This window comes from Leopardus geoffroyi, chromosome B4 (assembly GCF_018350155.1).
Source record: "Leopardus geoffroyi isolate Oge1 chromosome B4, O.geoffroyi_Oge1_pat1.0, whole genome shotgun sequence".
NCBI classification, from domain to species: Eukaryota; Metazoa; Chordata; class Mammalia; order Carnivora; family Felidae; genus Leopardus; species Leopardus geoffroyi.
Window position 1 is genome coordinate 134,239,721 of NC_059341.1, and position 25,984 is coordinate 134,265,704.

Consider the following 25,984-nt stretch of genomic DNA (forward strand, 5'->3'; position numbering starts at 1 on the left):
TATTGTCTCTGTGCAAAGTATATGAAACTGTGCTAGGGGTTCTAAATACTTTTTCAGCACTTGAATCTGCAGGCACTACACCATAATTCACTGATAGGGTAACTGAGGCTATGAGAGATTAAATATTTTACTCAAAGTCCACATAGCTAAGTGGCAGAACCGGTTGTCAAACCCAGGACTTCTTGCTCTTACTGTACCATGTATATATAAAGTGAATGTAGGTTTCTTCACCAAACCTGAAACTACTAAGGAAGGTGTATTCTGGTAGGTACCTCATAAAACAGGTAATTAGATGAGTCACTCGGCAAACATTTATTAAATCCCTATTAAGTACTAAATGCTGACAAGAATTCACGCTTTAAGGAGCTTCCAGTTTATTAGAGATAAGGTAGACACACTAGTTAAAAATGAGAGAAATGTAAGTACGTAAGTGGCATTTGATAGGTACAAGTAAATGTTGAGAGAAAGGACTGGGGAAAGCCTCACAAAAGTGCCTTTGAGTTGCGCACCGAAAGTTGGATAGGATCTGAACATTCAGAAATGGGAGGTGGCCTTCAAAGCAGGAAACAATATGAAAAAGAAACAAGATGAGATAGCAGTGAGTGGTCTGGATGGCTGAGGCATAGGGTACGTGCAGGGAAAGTAAGAGCTGACTCAGAAGGTAGATTGAGGACCACTGAAGAAGATGAGAGAACTCTGTAATTAGTGCTGTGCTTCAGCAAAGATTTAGTGTTTATTTAACGTGAACGGAAAGAGAGTCTGGAGGCACAGAAACCTGTTACAGTGGCCCAGAAAAGTGGGGGTGAGGGTCTGGGTCAAGGCAGTGGAGACAGACATGATTAGACATACTTTTAAATGTAAAATCAATAGACTTTGGAACTGATTCACTGTGAGAATAAGACAGATATAAGAGCCAGAAATTACCCTAAAAGCTTAAGAGTCTGAGTGTCTTAGAAGAAGAAATAGGAAAGTCGAAAAGAATCATCTGAGATGGAATAAAAATAGATTCATTTGAGAACCCCAGATTTTGATGTGTAATGATTAAGTCGGCTGAAACCATCCAGCAGGAAGTTGGAAACATCAGGAGTGTTGCTATGGCTAGAGGTAGAGACTTGTGGCATATCTGTACAGTAGTGACAGCTAAGTCCCCCTTAGCAGCAGGAACGGATTCCCCAGTAGGAATCCATTAGGAGTGGATTAAAAAAGAGAAGCGTGATTTGGAGAATGTCTTTTTTGGGGGGTCTGGGGAAGAAGAGGAGTCAGCAAAGAAGCAGTTAAGTAGGGAAGGAAAACCAGTGTGGTCAGTGCCCTGAGAGTCATAGAACAGTTTCAAGAAACTCAGGTAAGTCAGCAGAGTCAAATGCTGCAAGGAGTTTAAAGAAATGAGGACTCCGTATGTGACAAGGAAACCACTGGAGACCTCTGAAAGTCTGGGTGCTGAGAGAGGAAGCTAAGTAGAAAAAGCTTAAGGAGCAAGTTGACGGAGGAGCAAGTTGATGATTCGACTCTGCCTTTGAAAATGCAGCAGGGAGGCAGAGGAAGGAGAGCTGGAAAGGTAGGAGGTTTGAGTAGGTCCAAGTTGCCTTGTTTGGGTTTGTCGTAATTAAGGATGAGGGTGAACCGAGTGTATGCACTGCACACAAAGCCAGCAGAGAGGAAGACTGGAGATGCAGTTGTGGAAGTGGGTGGAAGGTTATTATGGCTGGAGGACTTAGCCTGTGAAGGAAGCAAGCTGCATCTTCCTCTGGGAGGAAGGTGGAAAGAGAAAATAGTGACAAGATGGGGCAGGTTTTTAAAAAATTTTTTCAAAATATTTATTTTTGAGAGAGAGACAGAGACATTATGAATGGGTGAGGGACAGAGACAGAGGGAGACACAGAATCTGAAGCAGGCTCCAGGCTCTGAGCTGTCAGCACAGAGACCGATGCGGAGCCTGAATTCTTGGACCGTGAGATCATGACCTGAGCCAAAGTCATATGCTCAACTGACTGAGGCACCGAGGCACCCAAAGATGGAGCAGTTTTGACAGGAGGAGGAGGAAGTTGAGGAAGCCTTAGCTGAATGACCTCAGCGTCATTAGAGTGGAAACAGGTCATCAGCTGGGAGGGAGTGAGTGGCAGCAGAGAACAGTTGGGGGTCTGAAGAAATGGGGAGAAGGCTTGAATGTAGCACTGAAGGGAACATGATAGAAAGCCATTTAGAGATGAATGAAAGTCGCTGAGCAATAGTGAGGATAAATTTCCTGGAGTAACATGAACAAAGAGAGCAGTGCAAACTTACCTGGGACTGGATGAGACAAGAATTTCAGTGATTAGTTCAAAATGGTACTGTAGTTCCTACAATGTAGAAGTTAAGTGTGTGGACCTGATTGTTTAAATCAGCAGTATTAAGTATGATATACAAAGAGATAACAAAAAGTAGATTATCTAATGGAAGGTAGTCCACAAAAAGAAAAAAAAAAGCTGTGGTCTACTTAATGCGAACTTTTACAACAGCAGGACAGCCTCTCATAACATCTCTCCTGGGATTTCTTTTGGTAAGTGATGCTGGTCTAAGTGTGATCCAGTCTGCTGGTTCCCATGTTTTCCCCAAGTTTTTGATTCAATTTTAGGTTTGAATAGTGGAAATTAGAGACTTAGCTTCTGGTCTGGCTGTGTCACCTGTTCACTGTATGGCTTTAAATCAGTCTTTGGACCTGTTTGGCTTCAGTGTCTTTTTTTGGGAAAAACAACAACAACAACAACAACAACAACAACAACAACAACAACAAGCAGGACACGAACTCAAAAGATCCTTCTAGTTGTGTCATGCATGACCCTGTCGTTCATGGCTGTGCTTTTGTCCTGTACCCGGTATTGAAGAAGCTAATGATCTCTAAATATTGGTGCAGATCTGTTGGAGAAATTAATTTGCTCTTATAATATGGGAATTCACTCCTGATTTATCTGCTTAATTTGGAATTTTCACAAAGATTGATGTTCCTTTTTTTTAATGTTTATTTATTTATTTATTTATTTATTTAACATTTATTTATTTTTGAGACAGAGAGAGACAGAGCATGAACGGGGGAGGGTCAGAGAGAGGGAGACACAGAATCTGAAACAGGCTCCAGGCTCTGAGTTGTCAGCACAGAGCCCGACGCGGGGCTCGAACTCACAGCCCTCACGGACCGCAAGATCGTGACCTGAGCTGAAGTCGGCCGCTTAACCGACTGAGCCACCCAGGCGCCCCTAATGTTTATTTTTGAGAGAGAGAGAGACAGCATGAGCTGGGGAGGGGCAGAGAGAGAGGAAGACAGAGGATCCAAAGTGGGCTCTGCGCTGACAGCAGCGAGCCAGATGCGGGGCTCAAACTCATCATGAACTGTGAGATCATGACCTGAGCTGAAGTCAGACGCTCAACTGACAGAGCCACCCCGGTGCCCCAAAATTGGTGTTTCTTAATCCAGCTGCTTATGTTATGTTTTAACCTGGACTCCACTGGGCTCCATACCCCAAGCCAAAGTGTTTTGTTCTCACACACCCACAAGTAGCTTCACGGTTTTCCCTGGAGATTGTGCTGCATAGTTGCCAATGACAGCTGTGCTGGTCAGTGTGGAATAGAGGGACAGCTTAGTACACAGTCCTGGCTCAGTGTGTGACATGGGCAAGATGTTTAACCTTCCTGAGCCCTGGTTTTCTCTGGTTTCTTAGCAGTATGTTAAATGCTCAATAAATACATCATTCCTTCTTTCATTGGTACCTTCTTTCTAGTACCTCCATCCACTCACTGCCACAAAGTAAATAGGAGTGGATTACCATACTTTAGAGTTATTATGTAGGTATTTTCATATCTGCAAATGAGAAATTCCCACTATAATTTTATGGTCTGGCCAAATAAATGACTTAAAGCAGTTTGCTGGGGAGCCTGGGTGGCTCATTTGGTTAAGTGTCCGACTCTTGATTTCAGCTCAGGTCATGACCTCACAGTTGTGAGATCGAGCCCTACATTGGGCCCCTCGCCAAGCATGGAGTCTGCTTGGAATTCTCTCTCTCCCTCCCTGTGCCCCTCTCCACTGGTGCTTATACTCTCTCTCTCGCTCTAAAACAACAACAACAAAAACAGATAAAGCAGTTTGTTGACCTCTATGGTTTAACTATATGAGAAATAGGAACTTTGCTAACCATCTGTCTTGTTCCTTTTATGTGCCATATGCTCCTATGTTAACAATTTAAATATAAATTTTTCAGGGGCCTTTTTTGACAGCCCTCAAGGGGCTTTATTTCCTCAGAAACTTGTGTCTGCTGTATTTCAGAGCTGCCTGAGTTGCAGGTAGCTAACCATTATTTGTCTGACTTTTACTGGTGAGTGTTTGTTACCCCTGCCCCCTGCCCTTCATAGTGGGACTGAGAGAAGGTTCGAGTAGTACTTTGCTTTTGCTTTCCTTATCACCATCCTGGGTACTGCCAGGCTGTAAATCCTAGGAGAATGTTCCTGGAAGGGACTCAGGGAAGTGACCAGACTGCCTCAGATGATTAATTGTTTTATGGAAAGACCTAGAGTAGCCTAGCATGGGTCATAAGTCTGCATAGGAGAGCTGCATTTAACTGGAATCGCTGTGCAGGATGCTGGGGTGAGGTTCCTGTTTCCCTGCTCTGTGTTTCCACAGTCTGTGCTCTGCCTTGCACAGTCGCACCTAACTGTTGCCTAAAAGAGCACCCTCTCTCTCTGGTCACAAAGAAAGTATTACAGCAGCCCAGCTGTAAGCCTGTGGGCGCAGGAGTGCAGCTCAAGATAGAACCGATTACTGAAGTCACCACTCTGCTCCTGATGCCAGTTTGGGGGAAGGCAGTTGACAAATGCAGATGAGATAGTGGGTCTTCACCTCACATGTCTTCAGCTCTAAGGGAGATAAAGGGTGAGGTGAATAATAAACATGTTTTCAACAAGGATGATTGAAGTACGGAGCCAAGGTAGAAGATTAGCACTGCCAGCTGCCTTATTGTGTTTGGTGGGGCCCACATTTCAAGACTTTTTTTTTTACATACTGAAGAGTAATTGATTTAGCAGCGTGCTGTGAGAGAAATCTGGGGGCTCTGAGGTCTGAGAAAAGATGTTCTGGCTGGAGCATGGTGCATGTGCTGAGGGCGAGTGAGAGGTGCATGTTGAGAAATGAGGCTGGAATGGTGAGTGGGACTGCTAGGTCATGCAGGGTCGGACTTTTTCCTAAAGTCAGAAGGAAGCAAAAAGGTTTGAAAGAGAAGGAAATGGTCAGTTGCATCTTAAAAGGACCTCTCTGGCTGCAGAGTACAGATGGGGTGTGGGGCACGGGGCCAAGACTGGAGGTAGAGATCCCCAGTTGAGAGACCTGTAAAAACCAAAAACCATGATAGTGAAAAATGATGACAGCCCCAACTGAGCAGTGACAAAGTTTGGAGAGAAACAGGAAATTTCAGAAAACATTAGGAAAGACCTAAGATTTGAAGGGTGGAGGTGGGAAGATGAAGGAGAATTCATTAATCATGAGGTCCAGTTCTGGCTGCAGAAAGTGGTGGATAGGTTGTCATGCCAGTCTCCTCAGATAGGGACCACCGGAGGCGGGCAGAGTTCATGATGACTTCATTTGAGAGCCTGGTATTTTGAGGACTCTGGCAGAGTGGTCCAGTGGGCAGCTGGATGTGCCAGCCTGAAATTTGGGGGAGAAATATGTTGTGGGATGGAAACTGGATCATCTGCCTGTAGGTGTGAACCGAAGCCATGAGAGCCCGTGAGTGTGCAGGAAACTGGAGGAGGATCTAGGACAGAACATGACGGCAGTTTAAGAACTGGCAGGGGAGGAACCAGGAAAGGACTCAAGAGGAGCAGCCAGCAAGGCGGGGGGAAAACCGAAGGGTCACAACCCTTGCACACCCTGTACTGTAAGAACTAGAGTGTTGTCACCAGATCTAATGAACATCTGCTATGGATTGACCTTTAATAGATCAGGTACATACTGAGGGTGCTAATAAAGCAGAGACACAAAATGCAAAGAGGAAATGGAAATAGCTTGGCATGAGACATTTCATAGAAATAGCAAAAGTCATCTTGGAAAAAAGCTAAATGTTGTTAGACTTCCTCATACTTATTTTTATTTTTATATTGATTAAATAGGGGAGCACCTTAACCTTTCTATTCTATGGCTTTCTAAAGGTCTTTAATTTTTTTTCATGCTTGTTTGAATAGGTAACACATTCAAATAGTTCAAAATTCAAAAGGTACAAAGGGGTATTTAAGTAAAAAGTCTCTCTGCCACCCAGTTTCTCTCACAGGCAGCCTTTTAAGTCTTATGTGAAAATTTCCTCGTTTTTGTATAGATGTTTACCATTCTTGTCACTGTTTTGCTCCTTGCTTTTTTCACTTAGCAACGTATCTTGGAGCTCATTCCCTGTCAGTACATAAATAGCGGATCCATTCTCTTTTTTGACAGCTGTTCCATTATATATTTGCAGTGTAACTTACTTAATCATTCCCCTACTAATGGATATTGAGGTTTTCTAATATTTTTCCATCGCAAACAATGCTGTAGGGAGTGTGCTTCTGTAGGAGTCATTTTCCTGAGGTATGGGATAAATTTCCAGAAGTGGGAGTTGCTTGACCAAAAGTCTCCAAAGATTTTAATCCAGTTCTGCTTATTAGAGTTCCTGGCACTTAGCCTTCAGTGAGTAGTAGCTATTACGAAGATAAATGTTGTAGATTGATATGTTACACATAGTATATTAAATATGTTGTATGATATGTTATACACAGACAGGAAAAGGGGCACCTGACACAAACCTAAGGCAGAGGGAGTGTCAGAGAGGGCTTCCTGGAGGAGGAAATGTTTGGGCTAAGCCTTGAGTCAGGTAAAGTGGAGGGTGTTGCAAGCAGAGGGAGCAGAAGAAGCCCAGCACAAGAACATACAAAGGAGTTTGTTGTATGTGGGTATCTTCCAGGAGTTTGGTATCCCCTCCTCAAACAGTCAACACCTGCCACGGGTCAGGCCCTGGGCTAAGTACCAGATAGATATAGGGCAGATGTGTACATATATAAATTACAGTATACTATGAAATAAACAGTAGGTACAATGATTAGTTTTATCAGAGAAGGGGGGTAGAGGGCATGAAGGTTGGAAGGAAAAGTGTTCAAGGAGGTTGCATATGAGCTAGAATTCGAAAGAATGGTCAAAGGGTGGTTTAGCTCAGTCGTTCTCAAAGTGTGTTCCCTGTACCACAGCATCAACATGACCTGGGAACTTGTAAGAAAGGAACAGCCTCAGGCTCTGCTCAGACCTTAAGATGCAGAAATTTAGCTTTATGGGTAGCACCTGGCTGGCTCAGTCAGTAAAACACATGACTCTTGATCTTGGAGTTGTAGGTTTGAGCCCCGTGTTGGGTGTAGAGATTACTTAAAAATAAAATCTTAAAAAAGAAATTCAGCCTTTTGGGTTTTGAAAAGTCCTCCAGAGGATTCTGATGCACTCCACAGTTAGAGAACCACTGGTTGGGATTATTTAAGGGGAGGGAACAACATTGTAAAGTTAGGGAGCCATAAACTCTATGATATTGTCGAAAGGTAGCTTGTATTTTTATTATTATTTTTTAAAGTAGGCTTCATGCTAAGTGCAGAGCCCAACACAGGGCTTTAAACTCATGACCCTGAGATCAAGTTTTGAGCGGAGATCAAGAGTAGGATGCTTAACCATTTGAGCCACCAAGGTGCCCCTGGAATATAGCTTATATTTTCAAAAAGTAGTTATTTTATATACCAATCTAAGGAAATGAGATAAATAAAACTTTTACATTACATGATCAGCTGAAATCACTTATCTTGAAATTTTAATAAAATGGTCACAAGCCCTATAAGCCCATATTATGTGGGAATTCCAACACCCTCCCCCAGATTTTTCAAATTTAACCCATTTAATCTTCATGAAAACTCTATAAAGTAGGAATTATTATCCCTATTTTTAAACTTTTTAAAATTTATTTTTGAGAGAGAGAGAGGGACAGTGAGTGCACGAACCGGGGAGGGGCAGAGAGAGAGGGAGACACAAAATCCAAAGCAGGCTCTGGGCTCTGAGCTGTCAGCACAGAGCCCGATGTGGGGCTCGAACCTATGAGCTGGGGGTCATAACCTGAACCAAAGTCAGATACTTAACCAGCTGAGCCACCCAGGCGCCCCAATTATCCCTATTTTTAGACCTTTCCATTGGTTATTCCCCAAACAACCTTCGAGGCTCTTAGGAGTAGGGCAGGCTTTACTGAAGATAGGGGATGGCAAAGGGGTTTTACCCTGCAGGAACACAACTTCACTTGGGGTTTAGATTGTCCTTTCCTGAAGAGGCATACTGTACTCACCCTCCAGATCCCCCAGCCCACAGGCACACTGAGTGTTAATGTCTCATCGGTCCCTTTGTTCTAAAGGATGCAGCTCCTCACCTTGTTTTTGGACTTCTCTTCCCCTCCTCTTTATACTCTAGGCCACCTCTAGTTCTGTTCTCCCCTGCTTCCATATTTCTGTTCATTTCTTCTTTTGCTCGGCAGTTGACAGATCTGTCAATTCTTCCACTCCTTCAAGATTTACCTTCCCCTTTAATGTGTGGAGCTTACCAAGGTATTTTTCAAAACAAAGATTAACCTCCCCCCCCCCCCCCAACTCTGGGAGGCATTCTGGAACCAACTATTAAAATAGTAATTCCTCACTGTGGTATAATTATAATATTGTAAAATTTTAAGTATAGGGGTCATTAGGTTAACTGCTTCAAATGGCATCATATTAAACTCTAATACGAATAATCTGTTATTAACCTAATCTCATACCTCGATTTCTATTTACAAAGCTGACACTTTTTTTTTTAATTTTTTATTTTTAAAAAACTAAATCCAAGTTAATTGACATAAAGTGTAATGATTTCAGGAATAGAATTTAGTGATTCATCATTTACATATAACACCCAGTGCTCATCCCAACAAGTGCCCTCATTAATGCCTCTTGCCCATTTGGCTCATCCCTCCACCCAGCACCCTGCCAGCAACCCTCAGTTTGTTCTCTGTATTTGAGTCTCTTATGGTTTGTCTCCCTCTCTGTTTTTATCTTATTTTTGCTTCCCTTCTCTATGTTCATCTGTTTTGTTTCTTAAGTTCCACATGAGTGAAATCATATGATATTTGTCTTTCTTGGACTTATTTTGCTTAGCATAATACACTCTAGTTCCATCCACATTATTGCAAATGGTGAGATTTCATTCTTTTTGATCGCTGAGTAATATTCCATCGTATGTGTACACACCACATCTTCTTTATCCATTCATCAGTCGATGGATACTTGACCTCTTTCCATACTTGGGCTATTGTTGATAGTGCTGCTGTAAACATTGGGATGCATGTGCCCCTTCAGATCAGCATTTTTGTATCCTTTGGATAAATACCTAGTAGTGCAATTGCTGGATCATAGGGTAGTTGTGTGTTTTGTTTTGTTTTGTTTTGTTTTGTTTTGTTTTGTTTCTTTGAGGAACCTCCATACTGTTTTCCAGAGTTGTTGCACCAGTTTGCATTCCCACCAACAGTGCAAAAGGGTTCCTCTTTCTCTGCATTCTCACCAACATTTGTTGTTGCCTAAGTTGTTAATTTTAACCATTCTGACAGGTGCGAGGTGGTATTTCATTGTGTGGTTTTTTTTAAATTTTTTTTTTTTATTTTTTTTTTAAGATTTTTTTTTTCAACGTTTATTTATTTTTGGGACAGAGAGAGACAGAGCATGAACGGGGGAGGGGCAGAGAGAGAGGGAGACACAGAATCGGAAACAGGCTCCAGGCTCTGAGCCATCAGCCCAGAGCCCGACGCGGGGCTCGAACTCACGGACCGCGAGATCGTGACCTGGCTGAAGTCGGACGCTTAACCGACTGCGCCACCCAGGCGCCCCTTAAAATTTTTTTTTAATGTTTATTTTTGAGAGAGAGAGAGACCGAATGTGAACAGGGGAGGGGCAGAGAGGGAGAGGAAGACACAGAATCCTCCAGGCTCTGAACTGTCAGCACAGAGCCCAGTGTGGGGCTCAAACTCATGGACTTCAAGATCATGGCCTGAGCCAAAGTTGGATGCTTAACAAACTGAGCCACCCAGGAGCATTGTGGTTTTGATTTGTATTTCCCTGATGATGAGTGATGTTGAACATCCTTTCATGTGTCTGTTAGCCATCTGTATGTCTTCTTTGGAAAAGTGTCTATTCATATCTTTTGCCCATTTCTTCAGTAGATTATTTCTTATGGGTGTTGATTTTGATAAGTTCTTTATAGATCTTGGATACTAACCCTTTACCTGATATGTCATTTGCAAATATCTTCTCCCATTCCATCAGTTAGTTGCCTTTTAGTTTTGCTGATTGTTTCCTTGCTGCACAGAAACTCTTCATCTTGATGGGGTCCCAGTAGTTCATTTTTGCTTTTGTTTCCCTTGCCTCCAGAGACATGTCAAGTAAGAAGTTGCTGCAGCCGAGGTCAAAGAGGTTGTTGCCTGTTTTCTCCTCTAGGATTTTGATGGCTTCCTGTCGTATGTTTAGGACTTCCATCCATTTTGAGTTTATTTTTGTGTAAGAAAGTGGTCCAGGTTTATTCTTTTGCATGTTGCTGTCCAGTTTCCCAGCACCATTTGCTGAAGAGACTGTGTTTTTTCCATTGGAAATTCTTTCCTGCTTTCTCAAAGATTAGTTAGCCATAAGTTTGTGGGTCCATTTCTGGGTTCTCTATTCTGTTCCATTGATCTGAGTTTCTGTTTTTGTGCCAGTACCATACTGTCTTGATGATTGCACCTTTATAATACAAAAGTTGACACTTTAGAGTAGAAAAGGCAAATCTTCAAAAATCCAAATCCTCTCCCAAATGAGACAGATTCATTAATTTCATTTAAACAATTTTCAAAGGGAGAGTTTCTCATAGAATTGTTTTTATTGCAGATTTTGCTGTTAGGTGCTCAGCTGTAACAACAGATGACTAGATAAGTCAATTACAGAATATATGGCTATAAAAACTCTGGTTACTGGGGAAATTTTTGGTAATTTAGTGCTCAGTACAGAAAAATATTTTAAAATATGTATTGTTAGAACTGTGCATATATAGAGAAAAACTAAGGGAAAAACACAGAAGGGAAGAAAATGATTTATTGGAGTAGCAGATTTGTGACAGAATTTTTTAAAATTTTGATTTCCATTAATGTTGCATAAGTACAAAAGTCAGAGAAGAGTGCAGAACTTCCCAAGAGAAACCCAGTGACTGTGTTTATACTCTAGAGATTTTCTCCTGACCTGGAACCCACATTTATCCTGCTATAGTTTTAAGTTTATCATTTGTGTTTGTATCTGACTGTATTCTCATTGGAAAAGAATTGATTCTGTTCAGAGTGCTCAGAGGTGTTGGAAAGAAGCGCTCCTGAGCCTTGGGCTCTAACAGCCAGTGTCCCACCAGACCCCAGCTTAGGTTGTGGCTGGGGACCAGGTGCATGAACTGTGGAGAAATTCAGGGGACAGGGAAATATTTCTGTAAAAGTTTTTGGATTTGGAAATAGCATTTTCCCCTTACAGCCCACTTTACAATTGCTGTACTTTTCTAGTCTCCTGGTTTATAAGCATCTTTTTTCCTTTAAAATGCTTTCAGTGGCGGGCTGCCTGGGTAGCTCAGTCAGTCTGACTCTTGGTTTCGGCTCGGGTCATGGTCTCACGGTTCATGGGTTTTAGCCCTGCAATGGGCTCTGTGCTGGTGGCGCAAAGGCTGCTTGGGATTCTCTCTCTCCATCTCTCTGCTCCTCCCCTGCTCACACTTTCTCTCTCAAAGTAAATAAACTTTAAAAAAATCACTAAAATGCTTTCCGTGGCTTTGCCTTTGGAAAGTGTTGTACTTGAATATAATAGAAAGCAACTACAGCCCCAGGTGAAGTCACACCTGGGGATTTGGTTTAGGCTTTAAAAACAGCAAAACAACAACAAGGAAAAATGGTGCCTTGGAAACTTGACTGTTAAAGTGTTGTCACTTGTTTTTCCAGTGATTACTTAAACTACTGGGGGGAAACTTGTTACAGTAACTTGAAAAATGACAGACTTACCTGTTAGCAGCTTGGGGAGTTCCTGACTTCACAGGTTGCTAAGATGTCAGATTCATGCTGAGCAGCGTTAGTAAAGTGTTAGCTACAAATGAGAAGAGAAGGAGATCTTTTTCACAGTTATAGATAAGCTATTTCTGATATTTGCACTTTTTTCCCACTTATGCTTTTTAAAAAAATTTATCTCACATTTTGTTTTGTTTCTTTATTTGAGAGAGAAAGAGCGTGAGCATGAGCAGGGGAGGGGTAGAGAGAGAGGGAGAGAGAGAGAATCCCAAGCAGGGGTCGTGCTATCAGTGCAGAGCTGGACGCAGGACTCTATCTCACGAACTGTGAGATCATGACCTGAGCCGGGATCAAGAGTCGGATGTTTAACCGACTGAGCCACCCAGGTGTCCAGTTATTGTATTTTAAATCATGTACTGCCTTGATGCTGATGATTCCACTTTTCTTCTGTTCTCTCTTCAGCTCACTCTAATTGGACTGTCACCTTCACCATTAAAACTCTTGTCAAGATCACCAAAAACCTCCAGCTTGCAGAACCAGCGGCCCATTCTCTGTCCTCTTACCACTTTACCTCTGGGTGGTACACGACACTGATTATCATCATCATCATCATCACCATCATCTCCTCTTCTCTTCCTCCTCCTCCTCCTCCTCCTCTTCCTCCTCCTCCTCCTCCTCCTCCTCCTCCTCCTCCTCCTCCTCTTGGTTTCTACAGCACCACACACTACTAGTGTTCCTTCTACTTCACTGGCCACCCCTCAAATCTTATTTCCTGTTCCTTTCCTGCCTAACCTCTAAGTGTTGGAATGTTCCAGGATTTGGTTCTAGACCCCCTACTCTGCATTCTCTCCTTGGCCGGGACAGCTAGTCCTGATGATTCCCAGATTCACACCTGTAGTTTTGACGTCTGTGAACTTTATACTCATATACACAATTGCCTAATTGACATCTCCACTTAGAGGGCTAATAGGCATCTCGACTTAACATGACCAAAGCAGATCTCTTGATTTCTAAACCTGAAACTTGCTCTCCCCCATAGTCTTCCTTATCTTGATTAATAGGACCTGCACAGTTGCTCAGGTAAAAAATCTAGGAGTTGTCATTGACTCTTTATTTCTGTTATCTACCTCTCCACCTCCACATTATATCCAGAATCTAGTTACTTGTCACCATCTCAACTACTTTAGTCAGAGATACTATCTCTTTCCTGGGTAACTATAATAGCTTCTATCCTTAGCCCTTCTGTAGTTCATTCTTTACACAGCAGCCAGTGCAGCCATTGTGATTTCTTTAAAACATGAGTCAGACCAGGTCACGCCCCTGCTCAAAGCTCTCCAGTGGCTTCCCATTAAAATGAAATCTCAGCCTCTTTACCATGGGTAGAAGGCCCTCTGTAAGCTAGCTCCTGTCTGCCTCTCCAGAGCTGTCTGCTATTTCCCCCCTCATCGTTCTACCTCCGACACACTAGCCTGTTATTTCTCCAGTGTAATAAACTCTAGTTCTTTAAGACCCTTGTATGGGACATTTCTTCTGCTTGGGCTGTCCTTCTAGGTCTCTGCAGAACTGGTTCCTTGTCATCTCTGTGGTGTCAGCTGAAATGTCATCTCCTCAGGCCTTCTCTGACCACTCCTCAAAAATAGCCCATCTGCCCCTACCTATCACTCTGAAACCTATTATTCTGTGGGGTTGTTTTTCATAGTATGTATTATTACTCTGAAATTATCTTACTCACTTATTTACTAATTGTCTTTTTCTGTCACTAATGTTAATAGCTGGCATCTACTAAGTACATACTATGTGCCAGGTATTATGATAAGTATTTACTTACATTTTCTCATTTGTCATCCCCTTTTACAGATAAGGAAGCTGCAGGTTCACAGGAGCAAGAGTTTTGTCTGTCTTGTTTTATTGCTGTCTCCCTAGCACACGGAACAGTGTTTGGCACATAGTGGTTGCTCAGAAAATTTTTTTGTTGATTGGATAGATGAATGAAAGACTCCCAAATTTATCTCTTGAGTTCTGACAGTTCCACGAAGATGTACACTTGTATATCCAGCCCCCTACTTATCTTCTCCAACTGGATATCTGAGAAACATTTATTTTTATTTTATTTTTTAATTTTAATGTTTATTTTTGAGGGAGAGAGAGAGAGAGCGAGAGCGCACAAGTGAGGGAGGGGCAGGGAGAGAGGGAAACACAGAAGCCAAAGCAAGCTCTAGGCTCCAGGCTGTCAGCACAGAGGTAGACCTCTCCCATTCGCTCTTAACTTTGTCTCTCTTGTTCATCATGTTTCAGTTATACTGAGCTCTTTTTTGTCCCTCCAAGGTCTTACCCACCTCAGAGCCTTTGGATTTGTCATTCCTTCTGTCCTATGACTCTCCACTCCTAGATCTTTGCAAGGCTAGCTTCCTGTCCTTCAGTTATCAACCCAAACAGTACTTCAGAGATTCCTTCCTTGGATTCTATATCACATCAGCCTTTTGTTTTATTCAGAGTACCTCCCACATTTGGGAATTCTCATTTATTTGTCCATCTGTTTATTTGTTTCTGTTTGATTTTCCCCTCTAGGCTGTAAATCATTGTTGTCCTAGCACATAACATGTGTTGGAGAAATATTTAGGGAGTGAATGACTGAAGAATTTACATATTTCTGGGTGTGCATCCTGCATTATAGTGTTTTCATGTAATGTTAGATCATAAATAGTATCCATATTGCTTAATCCCAATAATTGGAATTTTTATACTGTTGTGTCTGGCTTTTTTCACTAAGCATAATGTTTTTTTTCTTCTTTTATGTTACTAAGGTATAATTTGCATATGATAAAATTCATTCCTTTTAGTGTACAAGTCTGCAGGCTCTGACAGATACGTACAATTACGGAATTGCCAACAATCAGGATACCGAATTTCTCTCACCCCACAAATTGCCCTGTGTAACTATATAGTTAACTCTTCCCCCTACCCCCATCCTGTAGAAACTACTGGTCTGTTTCCTGTACCTATGTATAGTATGCTCTTTCCAGGACGTCCTAAAGCTGGAATCCTGCCGTATGTATCTTTTTCAATCTGACTTCTTTCCTTTAGCATAATACACTTGAAATTTGTCTGTTGTCGAGTGTGTCAGTAGTTGCTTATTTTATTTTGTTTGTTTTGCTGATTAGTAACCCATTATATGGATTTATCACAATTCTTTATCCATTTACCAGTTAAGATATTGGGTTGTTTTCAGATTTTGGCAATCATGGATAAAGCCGCTGTAAAGATTTACATACAGATTTTTTTGATGAACAAAAATTTTCGTTTCACTTAGATAAATATACCCAGGAGTAGGACTGTTGGGTTGTATTATGTTATGTTTAGCTCTATAAGAAACTTCCAAAATTACTGTACCATTTTGCATTCCCACCAACAACATAGGGGAGTTCTAGTCGCTCTGCATCCTCATCAGCACTTGATATTGTTAGGTTTTGGTGGTGTTAGTGTTTAGCTTTTTTTTTTTTTTTTTTTTTTTTTAACTTTAGTCATTTAATATGTGTGTGGTAATACTGTGGTTTTAATTTGCATTTCCCTAATGAGTAATGATATTGAGTATATTTCCACATACTTGTCATTTGTGTATATAATTTGAAAATGTTTCTTTTTATTCATTTAAGTAGCCTCTCACCCAATGTAGGGCTTGAACTCGCAAACTCAGGATTAGGAGTCTCAGGGGGCACCTGGGTGGCTCAGTCAGTTAAGCATCTGAATTCGGTTCAGGTCATGATCTCGCGGTTTGTGAGTTCGAGCCCTGTGTCAGGCTCTGTGCTGATAACTCAGAGCCTGGAGCCTGCTTCGGATTCTTTATCCCCCCTCTCTCTGCCCCTCCTCTGCTTGTACTTTGTCTCTCTCTCTCTCTCTCAAAAATAAATAATAGACATTAAAAAAAAAAAAGATCAGGAGTCTCCTGCTCTTCCAACTGAGCCAGCCAGCTGCCCTTAAAAACGTTTCTGTTTGAATCTCTGCCCCTCCTTTTTTAAATTGGGTTGCTTGTTTTTTTTTGCTTACTGAGTTTTGAGAATTCCTGATAGTCTAGATACATGTCCTTAATCAGATATGTGATTTGAAAATATTTTCTACCATTTGTGGCTTTGATTTGTTAAAGTCCAATTTATCACCTATTTTCTTTGATATATCATGCTTTTAGAGTAAAATCTAAGTAATCTTTGCCTAATCAAGGTCATAAACATTTTTTCCTGTTTTCTTCTAGAAGTTTTAGTGTTCAGGGAATCCAGCTGACTCAGTCCATAGAGCATGCAACTCTTGATCTCAGGGTTATGAGTTCGAGCTCTGTGTTGGGCCTAGAGCTTACTTAAAAAAAAAAAAAAAATAGAAGTTTTAGTGTTGGGTTTTACATTTAGGTCTGCGATCCATTTTGAGTTAATTTTTTGTATGTGGTGTGAGGTATGGATTAAGGTTAATTTTTTACAGGTGGCTGTCCAGTTTTTTTAGGACCATTTGTTGCAAAGACTCTTGTTTCTCCATTGGATTGCATTTGTATTTTTGCTGAAAATTAATTGCATTCATTTCTATGGCTGCCATAGTAAAGTATCACAAATTGTCTGATTCGGAACAACAGTAATATTATTTCACAATTTTGGAGGCCAATAGTCTGAAATCAAGGTGTCATCAGGGCCATGCTTATCCTGCAACCTGTAGAGGAAGGATCCTTCCTTGCCTCTTCCAGCTTCTGGTAGCCCCAGATGTTTGTTGGCTTGTTACAGCGGAATTCTAGTCTCTGCTTCACATAGTGTTCTCCCTGTGTCTCTTCACATTGTCTTCCCTCTCTGTAGGTCTGTGTCCACATTTTTATAAGGACAACAGTCATATTGAATTAGGGCTCACCTTAATGATGTCATCTTAAGTTGGTTAAATCAGTAAAGACCCAGTTTCCAAATGAGGTCACATTCTGAGATATCGAGGGTTGGGACATCAACATACCTTTTTTGGGGAAACACAGTTTAACCATAACATTAATTGGCAATATGTATGGGTCTATTTCTGGATTGCCTGTTCTGTTCCATTGTTTTATGTGTTTGTCCTTTTGCCAGTGCCACACTGTACTGCAGCTTTATAATAAGTATAGAAATAAAGTAGTGTGAATTCTCCAGCTTTATGCTTTTTTTTTTCTAAAATTTTTTTTAATATTTATTTTTGTGAGAGAGAGAGTGCAAGCAGGGGAAAGGCAGAGAGAGAGGAAGACACAGAATCTGAAGCCAGTTCCAGGCTCTGAGCTGTCAGCACAGAGCCCGATGCAGAGCTTGAGCCCGTGAACCGTGAGATCATGACCTGAGCCGAAGTCAGACACTTAACCAACTGAGCCACCCAGGCACCCCTCCAGCTTCCTGCTTCTTGAAAATTGTTTTGAGTATTCTGATTCCTTTGCTCATTCGTTTAAATTTTAGAATCAACTTGTCAATTTCTCCAAGAAATCCTAGGATTTTGATTAGAATTATGTTGCATCCTTTCCTTGTTCCCAGTCTTAAGGGTAAAGCATTCAGTCTTTCATCATTAAGATGTTAACTGTAGGGGCACCTGGTTTTCTCAGTCGGTTGAGCGTTTGACTCTTGATTTCAGCTCAGGTCATGATCTCACAGTTTTGTGGGTTCGAGCCCCGCATCAGGTTCTGCACTCGCAGTGTGGAGCCTGCTTGGGATTCTCACTCTCCCTCTCCCTCTGCCCTTCCCCCACTCTATCTGTTTCAGAATAAAAAAGTAAATAAATAAAAATAAATAAATAAAAAATATATTTATATGTATAATAATATATTTATATTATATATATTTATATTATATATTCTAATATATTAATATGTAATATGTAATATATTAATATATAATATAATTAATATATATTATATATTATGTTATATATAATATATATTTTTATATATTTATATATTTATATATTATTTATATATATTTATATATATAATAATATTTTTATATATAAAAATAAATAATAAATAAATACATAAAAAATAAATAACTGTGGGATTAAAAAAAAATTTTTTTAATGTATTTTTGAGGGACAGAACGCAAGCGGAGGAGGGGCAGAGAGAGAAGGAGACAGAACCTGAAGCAGGCTCCAGGCTCCAAGCTGTCAGCCCAGAGCTCAATGTGGGACTTGAGCTCATGAACCCATGAGATTGTGACCTGAACCAAAACCAAGAGTTGCTGCCCAGGCGCCCCAACTGTAGGATTTTTGTAGATCTCCTTTATTAAGTGAAGTTTTCTTCTATGACTAGTTTATTGAGATTTTTTTAAAATCATGAATGGATATTGCCTTTTATCAAATATTTTTTTCTGTATCTGTTGAGATAAACATAGTTTTTCTTCTTTAGGCTATTGCTACACTTAATTACATTGATTGATTTTTAAATATTGAACATGTCTTGCATTCCCAAGACAAATCCCAATTGGTCTTGATGGTGTTGTTCTTTTTATGCATTGTGGAACTTACATGAAATGTTAATAATATTCTCTTATTATCTTTTTACTGTTTCTGGGATCTGTAGTGATATATCCTCTTTCATTCCTGATATTGGTAATCTCTGTCTTCTCACTTTTTTCAGAGATTTATTGATTTTATTGATCTTCGCTAAGGAGCAAATTTTAGTTTCACTGATTTTTCCTCTATATTTTTGTGTCCACTTCACTGATTTCTGTTATCTTTGTTATCTATGACTCTCCCCCCCCCCGCCCCGTTCTTCTGCATACTTTGCATTAAATTCACCAGTAAATTCAACAACTTAAACAATGGACAGATTCCTTGAAAGTGCACAAACTACCAAAGCTCACTCAAGAAGAGAAAGATAATCTGAATCACCTCATCACTATTAAATAAGTTATAGTTGGAAACTTTTCCACAAAGAAAACTCTAGGCACAGAAGATTTCATTGGTGATTTTTACTTAACATCTAAGGAAGAAGAAATACCAGCTTCTACACAAACTCTTCCTGAAAATTGAAAGGGAGGGACTACTTTCCAAATCATTCTATAGCAAATATTGTCCTGACGTCAATACCAAAAAAGGCGTTACTAGGAAAGAAAACAGATCATATGTCCTTCATCAGCATGGATCCAGATATTCTCAACTTAGTTTTAGCAAATTGCATTCCACAATGTATAAGAGGGAGAATGCATTGTGATGACCCAGTGGGATGAGCTTCAGGTATTCCTCGTTTTCCTTTCAGGTTTTTCTTTTGCCAACCCTGGGTACTTTCCTCACACACATGCTGTGACCAGTATTCAGATGAAGATTGGGAACACCCTCTGCAGATTTCTGGAGTTCTTTGCAAGTTCTGTGCAAGCCTCCCTTCTCCATGTCTTTGCTCTCCTTTGGCCTCCTCTAGCTCTCCACTCTGTGTCCTGGGCCAGCCGGCAAACTATCCAGGTGGGAACTGGGATGATGATTTGTTTTCTCTGTCTCAGGGCTCACTGTCCTGTGCTGCCTGTCTTCCAATGTCTGAAAACCATTGTTTCATGTATTTTTCTGTTTTAGCTCAAGTTGGGAAAGTAAATCCAATCCTTGTAACTGTCTTGGCCAGATGCGGAAGTCCATAGTTGAAATTTGAAATGATTGAGTCACATTTTATTGTGTCATTATATCAAAATGCTGAAGTAAACATTTTCATGCACATACTGTTTTGCTTCTATTGAATTTTTAAAAAAATTTTTTTGATGTTTATTTATTTTTGAGAGAGACAGAGACAGAATGCGAGTGGGTTGGGGCAGAGAGAGAGGGAGACACAGAATCTGAAGCAGGCTCCAGGCTCTGAGCTGTCAGCACAGAGCCCGACACGGGACTCAAACCCACGAGCTGTGAGATCATGACCTGAGCCGAGGTCGGACGCTCAACCAACTGAGCCACCCAGGCGCCCCTATTGAATTGTTTCTTTACGTTTCCAGGAGGAACTTACTGGATCAAAGAGTATGAAAATATTTATGGGTATTTCATTCCCAAGGGAACATACCAATTTATAGCAATTCATGAGTGAACTAATTTTTTTTAAGTTTATTTATTTTGAGAGAGAGAGAGAGGAGGGTCAGAGAAAGAGGGGGACAGAGGATCCAAAGTGGGATCTGTGTTGACAGCAGAGAGCCCAATGCAGGGTCCGAACTCACGAACCATGAGATCATGACCTGAGCCTGTCAGACACTTATCCGACTTAGCTATCCAGGTGCCCCAAACTAATCTTCTTTCACAAAACTAGTTTTTACAGTATTGAGTATTTTATTTCATCATTATTTTTTTAAAAAATTTTTTTTTTCAACGTTTATTTATTTTTGGGACAGAGAGAGACAGAGCATGAATGGGGGAGGGGCAGAGAGAGAGGGAGACACAGAATAGGAAGCAGGCTCCAGGCTCCCAGCAGTCAGCCCAGAGCCTGACGCGGGGCTCGAACTCACGGACCGCGAGATCGTGACCTGGCTGAAGTCGGACGCTTAACCGACTGCGCCACCCAGGCGCCCCTCATCATTATTTTTTTAAGTAGGCTCCATGCCCAGTATGGGGCTTATGATAATCGAGACCAAGAGCCACATGTCCTATTGACTGAGCCAGCCAGGCACCTTGAGTATAGTATTGTATTGTATTGTATTGTATTGTATTGTATTTATTTATTTATTTATTTATTTATTTATTTATTTATTTATTTAAAGATTTTATTTATTTTAAGAGAGTGTGTACACATGCACGAGCAGGGGAGGGGCAGAGAGAGAAGGAGAGAGAATCCCAAGCAGGCTTCCCACTGTCAGTGCAGAGCCTGATGTAGGTCTCGATCTCACATGACCTGAGATCATGACCTGAGCTGAAATCAAGAGTCAGATGCTTAACTGACTGAGCCACCCAGGCGCCCCTGAGTATTATATTTAAAAAAATAGTTTTATGGGGGCATCTGGGTAGCTCAGTCAATCATTGAGTGTCCATCTCTTAATTTTGGCTCAGGTAATGATCTCAAAATTCGTGGGTTTGTGCCCCATGTCAGGCTCTGCCCTGACAGCATGGAGCTTTCTTGGGATTCTCTCTTTCTCTCTGTCCCTCCCTTGCTCATGCTCGCTCTCTCTCTCTCTCTCTCAAACTTAAAAAAATAGTTTATGTATGTTTATGTACATATATATGTAAATACGTATAGTTATACATACATATATATATGTGTATATATATATATATATTCATGTGTGTTTGTATGTATATGAATGCTTCCATCACCAAAGGGTCTGATCTCCTTGGCTCTCTGGGTCTCAAATTCAAAACCTCTGAGAAGGGATTTATTAGGCTATTTTGAGAAAGACACTCATGCCTGGTCTCATCATGTTTGGCAATAGCTGTTGAGTTGTATGATTGGTCCATTTCACATCTGTGTTCACCCAGAACCAATCAACTAGGGTCAGAGAGATGAAGTCACATAAATGTAAACAGCTTCCCAGAATTATGTAGATGGAAAAAAGTGAGTAAGGGAAGCAGTTTCAAAAGTTCGGGGTTAGTGTGGTAGGGAGGTTGCTATTTTCCAGACACCCAGAAGAAGGGAGAATATGGCATAAATAAAATACCAGTTAGTTATTACCATGGTATGAAATGTTTTTACTTTTTTCTTTCTATTTACTTTTTTTTTCATTTGCTGTTGTTCTTTCATTTGTCTTATTTATCTAACATATTAGATAAATGTTTATTGAGAGACTTCTGAGTGCCAGGGATACAGAGGGAAGCAAGATGCAGTCTAGTTTTGTGGGGTCAGTTGGCCAAAAAAGAAAAAGGGATAAAAATGCTATGGGATAAGTGCTGTGATAGACTTATTCACAAGGCTTTATAGGAGCACAGGGAGAGAACCTCAGCTAAAGGCAGAGAAGAGACATGAAGGTATATTAGTTATCTTGGATGCATACACATCACCCTAAAACTTAGTGGCTTAAAACAAAAATAATCATTTATTATCTCTTACAGTTTCTATGGGTCAGAAATTCAGGAGCATCTTGGTTGGGAGATTGTGGGTCATGAGAGGAGAGAGTCTCTTATGACATTGCTGTTAGATGTTGGGCTGGAGCTGCAGTCATCTGAAAGCTTGGGACTAGGGGATCTGCTTCCAAGGTGGCTCACTTAAGTGGCTTGCGAAGTTGGTGCCTCTCCATGGGGCTTCTTGGGTGTCCTCACAGCATGACAGCTGACTTCCGCCGGAGCAGGTGATACAAGAGACCAAGGTGGAAGCTGCAATGCCATCTATGGCCTATCCTTGGAAGTTATACATGGTTACTGCTGCTGTATTGATTGGTCTCAGAGGTTAGCTGGAGTTCAGTGTGGAGAGGACCTACACAAGGATGTGAATACCAGGAGGTGGAATCATTTGGGGCCATCTTGGAGGCTGGTTACTACAGAAGGCTTCTTTCTATGACAAGGTGTTGTTTCAGTCGAGTTGTTATAAATAGGAGTCTTCCTGACAAAAGGAGGAGACCACTATGCACTAAAGAATGGAGACATTTGGGCAGCTGATAGGGGTAGACCAGCATCACTGTAGTGTAAGGTAGATGTGGGGAGAGAGAGGTAGAAGCAGGTGGTGTAGGACCTTGTGTTGTTAGAGAATGTGGCCCTTATTCTACGTGTGAGTTAAGCAGGAGATCAGGGATCAGATTTACATTTCAGAAAGATAATGTTGGCAGAAGGAAGCAGCTGGAAATAGGAGCCTGGAGCTTGGGGGAAAGGTGTCCTCAGAGGAAGGAGTGGTTGTGAAGCTTGGACAGCGCATGAGGTTGCCGGAATAGCTCTGAGTAAGGAAAGCAAGGGCCGAGGGTGGAGCCCACATACATTTTAGAGGTATGCTGAGGAAGAGAAGCCAGTAAAAAAACCCAGTAAGAATCCCAATGTTTCTGTACCCTACCTTGAGAAAAGTAGTCAAAATATTTTCCAATAAAATGTTCATGTACCACTGATCATTTATTGTCTGGTTTTTTTATTGAAGTATAGTTGACATACAACGTTATATTAGTTTCAAGCGTACAACATAGCGATTAGACAAGTTGCACATGTTATGCTGTGCCCACCCAAGTGTAGCTACCATCTGTCATACGTCACCATTACGATACCACTGACTGTGTTCCCTGTGCTGTACTTTTCATCCCCATGACTTATTCATTCCATAGCTGGAAGCCTGCATTTCCCACTCCCCTTCCCCCATTTTGCCCACCCCCTCACCTCCCTCACCTCTGGCAACCAACAATTTGTTCTCTGTATTTATGGGTCTGTTTCTGCTTTCTGTCTGTTTGCTTGTTTTGTTTTTTAGAGTCCACATAAAAGTGAAGTCATCTGATATTTGTCTTTCTCTGGCTTATTTCACTTAGTGTAATACCCTCTAGGTCTCTCCATGCTGTCACAAATGGCAAGATCTTATCCTTTTTATGGCTGAGTAGTAGTCCGTTGTGTATGTGCATGTGTGTGAACAGTACATCTTCTTCTTCTTCTTTTTTTAAGAGAGAGAGGGAGCATGTATGAGTGGGAGAGGGGCAGAGAGAGAGGGAGAGAGAGAACCCTAAGCAGGTCCATGCCTAGCATGGGGCCTGACACAGGGCTTGATCTCATAACCCTGTGATCATGACCTGAGCTGACATCAAGAGTCAGACACTTAACTGACTGAGCCACCCAGGCACCTCAGTATCATCTTTATCCATTCATCTGTCGGTGGACATCTGGGTTGCCTATCTTGGCAATGTAAATAATGCAAATAATGCAGTAAATATAGGAGTGCATATATCTTTTTTTTTTTTAATGTTTTTTAACGTTTATTCATTTTTGAGAGACAGAGCACGAGTGGGGTAGGGGCAGAGACAGAGGGAGACACAGAATCTGAAGCACTTCAGGCTCTGAGCTGTCAGCACAGAGCCTGACGTGGGCCTTGAATCCATGAACTGTGAGATCATGACCTGAGCCGAAGTCGGGCGCTTAACCGACTGAGCCACCCAGGTGCCCCTGCATATATCTTTTCAAATGAAATTTTTTGTTTTCTATGGATAAATATCCAGTAGTATAATTATTGGATCATACAGTATTTCTATTTTTAATTTTTTGAGGAACTTCCATACTGTTTTCCACAGTGGCTGCACCAGTTTACATTTGCATCAATACTGCAGGAGCATTCCTTTTTCTCCACATCCTCGCCAACACCTGTTATTTTTCTTGTCTTTTTGATTCTACCTGTTCTGACAGATGTAAGGTGGTATCTCATTGTGGTTTTGATTTACATTTCCCTGATAGTGAGTGATGTTAAGCATCTTTCTGTCTGTCTGTTGGCCGTCTGTATGTTTTCTTTGGAAAAATGTCTATTCAGGTTCTCTGCCCATTTTTAATTCATATTATTTGCCTTTTTTGTGTGTGTTCAGTTGCGCAAGTTCTTTATATATTTTGGATACTAGCCCTTTATTGCATATATCATTTGAATGTCTTCTCTCATTCAGTAGGTTGCCTTTTCATTTTATTGATTGTTTGCTGTGCAGTAGTTTTTTACTTTGTGTAGTCCCAATAGTTTTATTTTTGTGTTTGTTTCTCTTACCTCAGGGGACCTATCTAGAAAAATGTTATTACTAAGGTCAATTTCAAAGAAATTATTGCCTGTGTTTTCTTCTAGGAGTTTCATGGTTTCATGTTTCACATTTAGGTCTTTAAGATTTTACTTTTTTTTTTTTAATGTTTATTTATTTTTGACAGAGAGAGAGAGACAGAGAGACAGAGCATGAGCGGGGGAGGGGCAGAGAGAGAGGGAGACACAGAATCCTAAGCAGGCTCCAGGCTCCCAGCTGTCGGCACAGAGCCCAACCCGGGGCTCGAACTCACAGACTGTTGAGATTGTGACCTGAGCTGAAGTTGGACGCTCAACCGACTGAGCCACCTAGGCGCCCCTAAGATTTTACTTTTTAAAGCGTCTGTAGTAGCTACATTATCCTCTTACACCAGCCTTTCTTGGACTTCCCTGCCCTTGCACCTCTCCCTCCCAATTAGTTGTTACCAATAGTTTTCGGTGTCCTATCATTTTTTCACAGAGAAAAACAGCCTTCGGGATCTCAGCCCCTTTAGAATACAAATATTTCTGCTTTTGCTGCTCTGGGCTTTCGTGTTCCCTGGCAAATGTATGACCACCTCTGCAATTGTGGCAACCCTGCTGTATTGTCAAGAAAACTAGGATAGAAGGTCAAGAGTGGAGGAAGGATAAAATCTCCTTCCTAACACACACAGATTTACAGGTTCATCTCAGTCTTTGCTTTGTGAACAAAATTTGCCTTTCAGGAAATTGTAGGATTTGCAAACTAGGGAGAAATATACTGGAGGCAGAGTAAAAAGATTCCTTTAAGCATGTAAATTTAATTAAAAAGAAATCCTTCTGTGGCATCTCAAAGTTGCTTGCATCAATCCTGTTTTTCAAAAGTTTCTTTCTGCCTCTGTACCCCTGTGACAACAGCAGGGCAGCTGGTGACGTGGCTAAGTTCTTAGCTGCTTCCACCAACTCCCAGATGGCTGCTTTCAGGAAGTTGCCATAGTGACCAGAGGCAGGAAAAACCTGCCTGCCCAGCTTAGCAATATCATATCCGGCTTCTACTGGGAACTTGGAGACTCAAGGGCAGTTGGCGGGAGATGTGGCATATGCATATTATTGCAGAGCCTCTTTAAAGTGTATTTAGAATTTGACCATTTCTTGCCCGTCCTACTGTAGTGAAGCCAACGTCATTGCCACCAGTGGCACTCCTGCCTCTGCACGGCAGCCAGAAAGCTTTTAAAACCTAAGTCAGATTCAGGTTCCCCTCTGTGCAGAACCCTGCTGTGATGTCCCAACTCCCTGAGAATGAGATACAAAGTCTGCACACACTGTCAGGCCC

The 25,984-nt window shown here is 41.3% G+C and overlaps 1 protein-coding gene across 4 annotated transcripts in view; it reads left to right on the top strand.

Annotated features, from left to right (window-relative positions):
• The window catches only part of SGSM3 (small G protein signaling modulator 3), a 47,524-nt gene that overhangs the window by 7,289 nt on the left and 14,251 nt on the right, over positions 1-25,984 (top strand). The window contains exon 2 of one of the 4 annotated variants that reach the window (XM_045465939.1): positions 19,324-19,523. The exons of the other annotated variants lie outside the window; for them this stretch is intronic. The gene's annotated coding sequence lies outside the window, so the exon portion shown is untranslated. The remainder of the gene's footprint in view (positions 1-19,323; positions 19,524-25,984) is intronic. 4 annotated transcript variants of the gene reach the window in all.